This window comes from Rhinoderma darwinii, chromosome 2 (genome assembly GCF_050947455.1).
Source record: "Rhinoderma darwinii isolate aRhiDar2 chromosome 2, aRhiDar2.hap1, whole genome shotgun sequence".
Lineage (NCBI taxonomy): Eukaryota > Metazoa > Chordata > Amphibia > Anura > Rhinodermatidae > Rhinoderma > Rhinoderma darwinii.
The window spans coordinates 77,892,672-77,901,824 of record NC_134688.1 but is presented as its reverse complement, the minus strand read 5'-3'; the positions used below and the strand labels follow the sequence as shown (position 1 = coordinate 77,901,824).

The 9,153-nt window shown below is 45.1% G+C and overlaps 1 long non-coding RNA gene across 1 annotated transcript; it reads left to right on the top strand.

Annotated features, from left to right (window-relative positions):
• The first annotated feature begins 1,746 nt into the window (after positions 1 to 1,746).
• LOC142740647 (uncharacterized) lies at positions 1,747 to 6,019 on the top strand. Its single transcript, XR_012880834.1, has 6 exons — positions 1,747 to 1,793; positions 3,066 to 3,132; positions 3,949 to 4,013; positions 4,462 to 4,593; positions 5,426 to 5,492; positions 5,689 to 6,019. It is a non-coding gene; the product is annotated as an uncharacterized LOC142740647 (long non-coding RNA).
• Positions 6,020 to 9,153: the final 3,134 nt, after the last annotated feature.

Sequence of the window (9,153 nt, the reverse complement as noted above, 5' to 3'; positions counted from 1 at the left end):
TGCCGTGCTTCTGCCTTGCTGCAGTTCGACTTGACTTGACTTGCTTTGCTTTGCTTTGCCCCTGGCTTGCTTCTGTCTCCGTGCCCGCTCGGGTTACTCACTTCGTCCTGGTCCTGACTGTTCGTTCGCCGCTCCGTTTCCTCGTGGCGTTCCGTGGCTACTGCCCCTTCCCTTGCGTGTTCCCTGTTTGTTTTCCTGTGCACTTAGACAGCGTAGGGACCGCCGCCCAGTTGTACCTCGTCGCCTAGGGCGGGTCGTTGCAAGTAGGCAGGGACAGGGCGGTGGGTAGATTAGGGCTCACTTTCCCTTCACCTCCTTCCTGCCATCACAGCCCCCCTGTAGATGATGACACAGACACCTCTCCGGAGAAAGCACCACACCCCCCCTCCCTGTGGTAATCTTTCGGGACTCTCTCTGTAAATTCAGGACCGTGCCGAAAAATTTGCTACAGTAGACAACAATGTCCCCTGTACTAGCGCCATGCTACCATAGTAGTGAGCGCAACAATATCCGTAATTTTTGTCCGCCTGAATGCCCTACATACTCACCGATGCATGACCGTCTACGTCACGAGTGATCTCTAGTCTCACTGGTTCTGCGAAGGCGACGCGAGGACGTCATCTCGTCACCTTCGCAGAACCCATGAGACTAGAGACCACACCTGTAGAGGACGGCGCTGCATCGGTGAGTATGTGTCATTGTGCCGCCGATTACCAGCAAGGGAGCCAATAGTTCCCTTGGCTCTTGAATCCCCAAATCACAGAACCGTTTTTAACGGCTGTTACATGTATTGACGGCCGTTAAAAAATGATCCATTGACTTCTATGGGGGCCGTCTGGCCGTGAAAGCGGCCAAAAATAGGACATGTTCTATTTTTTGACGGCCAATATTCACGGGTGGTTAAAAAAAGGCCGTGTGAATATACCCATAGAACATCATTGTTCTGAAAGCGGACGTTTTTTACTGTTGTGTGAATTTAGCCTAAAACGAAATTCAATAAAATGTATCCTTTATTAGTTCAGATGTTGCCGTCTTTACCTTCACTTTTAACGCATTAAATAAACAATCCCTTATCTTGACTTTTTCAATGGCTTTTGTTGTGTGATATCACGCTGCAACAAATGATATTTTATTTCACATATAGCGAAAAGTAGTAATCCAAAAATAGGTTTTTAACGTTTCGGTCTATACATTCAACCTTCTTTAGACACGGATATGCGGCGCTTGTGACCTCGGTCGCTGTTGGGTAATGGCGCCATTATTTTTGGATTACTACTTTTCGCTATATGTGAAATCAAATATCACTTATTGCATAATACCTTGGAGTGCTGAGTTCCCATTTTTTACACATTGGTGTGGAAGCCTACTCACGCACACTTGAAACACGGAGTGCTGCGGGATCAAGAAAGTATCACGCTGCAACAAGTTATCAGAGTCAAGTTAAAGATGGCTACATCTGTATTACAGTATAAAATCCATCTAGTAACAGATTACATGTTTCATACATTACATGTTCTTAGTCGTAGCCCCTATAACCACACATGTATCTTTCTTCCATGTTTATAAACAGCAGTCCCATGTAACGCCTATATCCAGTGTATGCACAGACAGTCTATCCAGGCAGTAGGAGATAATTAGATGATGTAACAGATACTGCAGCCGCTTATGATATCACTGATGATGTCATAGACAGTACTAGCCATTAGGTTCTCTGTGCAGCTGGATTACATATTTTTTACAATTTCTGCCAATGACGTCTGGACCGGGACTGTGATAGACTGTGTGATTGACAGGTAAGATGCAGCATTTTATCATTAATTCTACATGTTACTGGACACATGAAATATATATTGGACATTACTGCAGCAATTTCTAACCACACCAACAACTCACCACAACTATATGATTGTAGAAGGATTTTTTTCTGGTGATTGTCGGGGGTTGTTTTTTTTTTTTTAGACAAACAGTTCAAGTTCCAGTAAAATGTTTCTATTAATGCAAGTAACAACTGAACATTTTACATTCAGATTTCAATGTTTCATATTTTCTCATTAAAGTTACAACTCAGTACAACAGAGTATGTTCACACAGCCTATTTTCAGCGGTTTTCCTGGCCGTAAACACCCCGAAAAACAGCCGAAAATACGGAGGCTGGACACCTCCAAACATCTGCCCATTGATTTCAATGGGAAAAACTTTTTTTTTCCGATGGTGCATTTTACGTGGGCGTTTGATAAAGCGGCGCATAAAAAACACCCTGTAAAAAGAAGTGCATTTCACTCCTTCGGCCGTTTTTGGAGCCGTTTTTCATTGTCTCAATAGAAAAACAGCTCCAAGAACGTTGGTAAAAATGCCTTAAAAAACGTTTGTGGTTTAAAAAATGGCTGAAAATCAGAGGCTGTTTTCCCTTGAAAAGAGCTCTGTATTTTAGAGAAGTTTTTTAGTTAAGTGTGTGAACATACCCTTACCATTGTCTGAGAATTGCAGCTGTCAGTAATGTGGAATGTGACTTCTCAGTCGTTTTCAATATGATGTCTAATTTAATTTAATTAAATAGTCTTAAAAAGCTACCGTATATTATCCTAATAAGGCTCAGCAGTAGCCAGGGCCGGCCTTAGGGGTGTGCGACCTGTGCCATTACATAGGGCGCATCCCTCCAGCAGGTGGAACGGGGCGCTGCGCTGGCTCCCTTCCATTGCTTGTGTTTTAGAAGCGGCCGGGCAACTCAGCAGCTGCCTTTCTGCCTGGGTGCTTCTCTCACTGACATCGCGTTTCTAGCAGCGAAAATCGGGATTCCTCTAGGAGATGGGGGCATTGGGGATTGGCATTTGTAAATTGCCCACATTGTGACCCCCCCTAATGTCAGTCATGGACACCTGGGCCTGGGTGTGACTGCAACCTCTTCACCCCTATAGTTATGTTCCCTGGGTTTACACTAACATTACAAAATGTTTTCAATGTCTGACTCGTCCTGTGATAGAAAATGAAAGGTGTGAAAGTAAATATATTATTATTCATTCTAGATATGGGGTTATTTTATGTTTATTCCATTATGTATTTTACAGACATTTATGACATCTGAATATGTGGCACCAGTGACAGCCGACATGCTAGGACATACACTGTATATATGTAAGTATTATAGCAAATGACAACCTATAGAAATTCTATAATCTGATGTCATCCAGAATGTTCCTATAGAGACACATGACAAGACTGTGGGAACAAATTCCCCAATGTTGTTCATCCAGGGCCTGTCTTAGGGGTGTGCGACCTGTGCGGTTACACTGGGTGCATCACCTGTCACTAATGAATGGGGCGCCACTGGTCTTGATGTCTGGGGCACCCATTGCTTGAACACTCAATCCCACTCTTCATGTAAAAAAAGTAAAGGGCACTGCTCAGGATGCAGATACAATTCCTTGATAATGGATTACATTACAGTGTGGCAGACAATACTTGTCTGGCAGTGTTATTTGGACACTGTATGATTGCAGTATTTGAGTACTATATTCTACGCCATAAAGCTGAATTCAGACGCTGCAGATTTGCTGCGCGGCAAAATTCACGAGTGTTACAGGTGAATAGTTACAGTCTCAAAAACTCATCCACATGTAGCAAAAGTAAACGCTGGGAATTTTGCTGCAGCTTTATATTATTATTATTATAGAAATGCTCCATAAAGAAGATATTATGGTATTAGTAATATATAAGGGACTTGTTATTTATGTAATTTCCTAATACACATTTGGCTTATGGGGGAGCACACAGCGCACACAGAGTGTCTACATTACCAGTACTGCAGTCTATGCGCCACCATACAGGTCCGTCCACATGAAGTTGCTGTGTACATGAGCCCTAATGTACATTTCCTTCATTGTTGGGTGGTCTATACTGAGCACACGTCTGTCTGGAGAAATAAAACTACACAATTATTGTTTTTTCCAGAACACCTTAAGATCAGCTGCCTGCTGCCAGGGGGACTCTCTGAAGCAACATTTCATCTATGCAAGGTGCGTCTCTTATTAGTTACTATATGCAGTATCCACCAATACCCTCCACAGTTAGAATGACACTTTTTGTATGTCCTGGGTCAGAATGCCCCTTTTGTATGTCCCCACAGTAATGAAGCCCCCTTTTCTAAGCCCTGACTCAGTCCTTTTATCCCCCATATTAATAGTGTGCCCCCTTTGCTCCTATAAAATAAAAAATTATACTCACCTAATAGACGACCAACTGGGTCAGACATTTCGCTTCCTCCCTGCGCCGTTATTGTTTGTCCAATTTCAGGGGCGTATGGAGCCCCAGAGCTGTGGGCTACCCCAAATCCCTGGACCCCAGCCGGTCATCCTATTTACCCCTTTGGTAATTTTACACTGGTTGGGGACTGGACTCTGTTCTAGATAGAAATGTTGCCATTGATTGAGATTTGTCCTAATACATTGTCTTTCTTTCTCCTAGAATTAATTCCTCATAAGAGTTAATGATAACCACACGTCCCAGGAGGGCAGATCAAAGATTAAGCAGAGCCCTCCACCTCACATCACATAACGTTCTACATTCAGTCGGATGTATTCAGTAGGAGAGTCCAAGGTCAGTGTATTTTATTAACTGCATCTCTAAATGATCACATAGTGTGTATTACTGGTCAATACTGAAGAGGGCACTACCACCATAGATGGCCTGGGCACCCTCAACTTACACTGCCGATCCGGCATTTAGGGCCCAAACCTATAATATAAAAAAACAGAAAGATACAATCCCTAGTTTATTGACTGGGTGATGTTATTTGGGCACTGTATGATTAAATTATTTGGACACTACATGGTGCATCATAAGGGGGAGGACGTCACAGATACTGCACATGTCACCAATAAACCTAAGGCCGGCCCTGGATGTGACACAATAGCTGCCACGTGACATGCCATCCACACGGACATGACCGCTGTGGCCTAGCAACTAAAGACAACAGAACCACCAGCGCAGGAGCCACAGGGAATTTAAAAAATGAGTAGGGACAATTTGTTATTTTTAGCCATATGCGGCTTAGACTAAGGTTTATGAAACTGTCAGAAAACCCCTTTAATAATTATTTTGTCTGTTGAATCCAGAAATCCAATTTACCATTTTTTACTCTCTCTACTCCAGTCCAAAAGACTCCACAAAAGACAAATTTGCAGTTTTCCATTAAGGATAAGATTATATAGAAGAATAACAATAAGCTCCTGGTCCCTGATACAAAATCTATACCAGGGTCCTCCAACTGTTATGTGCCATTATACTGCTGGTGTTATTTGTGTGGCAGAGGGGCATTGGACTCGCCCTGTGATAGAAAATGAAATGTGTGAAAGTAAATATATTATTATTCATTATAGATATGGGGTTATTTTATGTATGTGCATTAAACCCATTATGTATTTTACAGACATTTATAACATCTGAATATGTGGCACCAGTGACAGCCGACATGCTGGAAGATCCACTGGATATATGTAAGTATTATAGCAAATAACAACCTATAGAAATTCTATAATGTGATGTCATCCAGAATGTTCCTATAGACACATGACAAGACTGTGGGAACAAATTCTCCAAGGTTATCAATAGGCAGATCATATATTTGTTGATATGATGAACCATACTAAGCGCACGTCATAATATCTTCACAGTTTATACTTTTTGTTCCAGAATTTCTTGAGATCGGCTGCCTGCTGCCAGGGGGACTCTCTGAAGTAATATTTCATCTATATGCGGTATGTCCATCATTAGTTACTATATACAGTATCCACCAGTAGCTCTGTACATTGAAAAAGTAATGAGCGGGCAAAATGCCAAGAAAGGCGTAGCAGTGGGGAACCTTGGATAGTTGGTAGGAATAGGCATAATGTAAGTTAGGGGTATCTTTGTCCAAAATGCTGGCCACATGGCTCGGTTTGGGACTGAACGTATGTGTAAGGTAATTGGGTGAGGGAGTGTAGGGGGATTTTAGACAGCTTTGGTCTGCCAAGAACATTTGTGATGTGTCAAGGCCTGGATGCAATAGACAAGGACTTAAGTGAGTTTCATTACACAGTCATAATCTGCAGGCATAGGTGATAATGGACACTGGCAGAATGTTTTTATATTTACAGCACTCAAGCGGAAAGCAATGGAAGGTGCCAGGATATTGCCACGTATAGAGCCCCCACAAGTCATGCAGCACAAGGACCTGGACTTGGGGTGTACTGGATTGTTTGGAGCAAATGGCATCAAGGAAGCAAGGCAGGTATCCTCAATGGTATCATTCTAGCAAAAATTTGAGGGAACATGGCACGATGATGGGCCAAGTGCCAGGATCCTTGCGCAGGGATCCAGCGTCGATGAAGGCAGCAATATCCCAGTAAGGCCTCATAATCTCAACATGGGAGAGGGACACCTTGAGGTTGCCAAAATGTTTAGAACACGGGGTACTGGCACAATGTTTGGAATTACAGGAGCAGCGCATCTGGATGTAAAGAGAAGCAGAAGAAGGCAACAGTAGCTGGTTGAGTCTGATTCTGATCTGTCAGATGATAATAAGTGGTCTAATGTTGGGAATAGATGGGCTAATGGGCAAGACGTTTAAGATGCTGAAAAAAATGTTTACGCAGGATAAAGTAAAAAGGTAAAAGCGAGGAGGCGTGATACCGAAAGCCAATCCTTTACTGGAAAGAGGGGGTAAAGTTTGGGGCCAGGAAACATGTTTGTTGATTTCTACCTACACACACTTGTCCCAGGAAATGTTGGGAAACATAAGGGAGGAAAGGCTTGTCTAGTTTTTGTGATGTCTATGGAAGATTTTGTTTAGTATTGCAGTGTAATGGTGGTGGAGCAAGGACCCCCTTATTGATCAGGTGCCAATAAGGGATGGTGCCTGTGAAGCAGGCTGGTAAGTATAAAAAAAATACATCTGTCGCATCTAAAAGAGGCATCAGTAAACGATGAAATAGACAAGGAGTTGAGTGAGTTGCATCATTAAAGCAGAATCTACAGGCACGGATGACAATGGATACTTGCAGAATGTTTTTTGTGCCTACAGGACTCAAGTGAGAAGCAGTGGAAAGGACACGGATATCGCCACGGATAGGGCGTCCACGAGTCATGCAGCACAAGGAACTGGACTTCTGATGTAATTGACTGTTTGGAGGAGATGGCGTACATTTGCGAAGAATGTAGTTGGCTTTCGAAGCGCGTAAGCAGTCTTGTATCATCACTTCAACATGCCGTGTGGTTTATAAAATGTTTTTCTAATAAAGTCATCACATTGTCATGAGGATTGCTGGACCGTATTTTCTTCTGTTTACTTTATATTTATTGGACAGTGCTAACACCATACAGCCCTCCCTGTAGAGAACGCCATACAGCCCTCCTGTAGAGAACGCCATACAGTCCCCCTGCAGAGAACGCCATACAGCCCCCCCTGTAGAGAACTCCATACAGCCCCCCCTGTAGAGAACGCCATACAGCCCCCCCTGTAGGGAACGCCATACATCCCCCCCTGTAGAGAACGCCATAGAGCCCCCCCCCCTGTAGGGAACGCCATACAGCCCCCCCCTGTAGGGAACACCATACAGCTCCCCCCTGTAGGGAACGCCATACAGCGTCTCCCCCCCCTGTAGGGAACGCCATACAGCGTCCCCCCTCCCAAAAAAATGCGACCTACAGTGTGTCCTACAAAATACATGTATCCCCTATCCACAGGATAGGGGATACATGTGTGATCGCTGGCAGCGAAAGCTGCTTCTATCCTCTCCTCAGGGTCCCCGGCAGTCACTGACAGCCGGAGACCCGATATTCAGCAGCCCGATCGCGCGGGCAGTAAGTTAAAACCGGAGTCGTAAAAAGTCTATGGTTCGGGTTTTAAGGACCCTGACCGCTGGCCGTAAAAATACAGCCAGCGGTCGGGAACCAGTTAATGGCAGAGCGGGGAGATACCTCCCTGCTCTGCCGTACTGTTCAGTGGCGTCCCGCTGTAGCAGCCATAGCGGCTGCCAGCGGAGCCTCCGGCCATGGTGGAGGCCCGTGCCGGCGGGCGACACGGGCCCCCTCATGCCGCGGGCCCCGTAGCAGCCGCTACGGCTGCTACGGCGGTAGTTACGCCACTGCTCAGTACATATATACAACACCCAAAAAAATCTCAGTGTTATGACTGCGGACCTCTGTCGCTCCCCCTGTGATGAACGACCACGACCGCAACTTCCTGGCCAACTCCCCAGAGACCACGGCTGGCGCGGCCTTCCCTTCCTGGATTGTGCGAGGAGTGCCTTAAAGGGCCAGCGTGCGCACTTCCTAAAAGTTTTCTATCCTACCCCAGTGCACCCTGGATTATAAAAAGGTCTCTGCCCTTCCACTCCTTGCTTGAGCGTTGTTTGTACTTTTCCCATGTTTGTATTGCAAAGGGTCCCTTAGTATTTTCCTGCTTAATCCCAGAGTTCCCGTTCCCTGCATCCTATTTCCTGTATCCCTTGCTGTTTCCTAACTGTGCCTGCCTTTTATCAGAGTCGTGTGGTACCGCCGGCCGGATATGCCACGTCTGTGTGTCATCTACCATTCCTGGTGCCATCCGCTTCCACTGGCACAACCTGCCACACCTAGCCCTATCTGAGCCGGAGCCCACGGCCTAGTGGGTCCACATACGGATGTAGCCATCTTTAACTTGACTCTGATAACTTGTTGCAGCGTGATATCACACAAAAATAACCATTGAGAAGTCATTGAAAAGGTCAAGATAAGGGATCTTTCCACTGTGTATTTAATGCGTTATTAGTCAAGCTAAAGTCAGCTACATATGTTCCCTAGATTGTGACAGTACGCTCAGGCCATGGAACCCGCTGGCCAGCCTAAGACCACAGTTCAGGTCATACAGACGGATATGCGTGACCTATATGCACGTCAGCAATTACTAAGGGGTGGACCCCAATAGTATATATTGTGTCTATATGCACGTCAGGAACAACTCGTCGTGGCTGTAAACTCCATCATCGCCCGACTGGATCAACTCCCTGTTCCTTCCCCAGAGACTGCTGCCGATCCACTGCCTAATACTCCTACTATCTGTTTTCCGGATCCACAGTTGCACTGCCTCTTTTTCCTCGCTATGACTGCGTGCTCACCATTTCTCCTCTGATGAGGCCA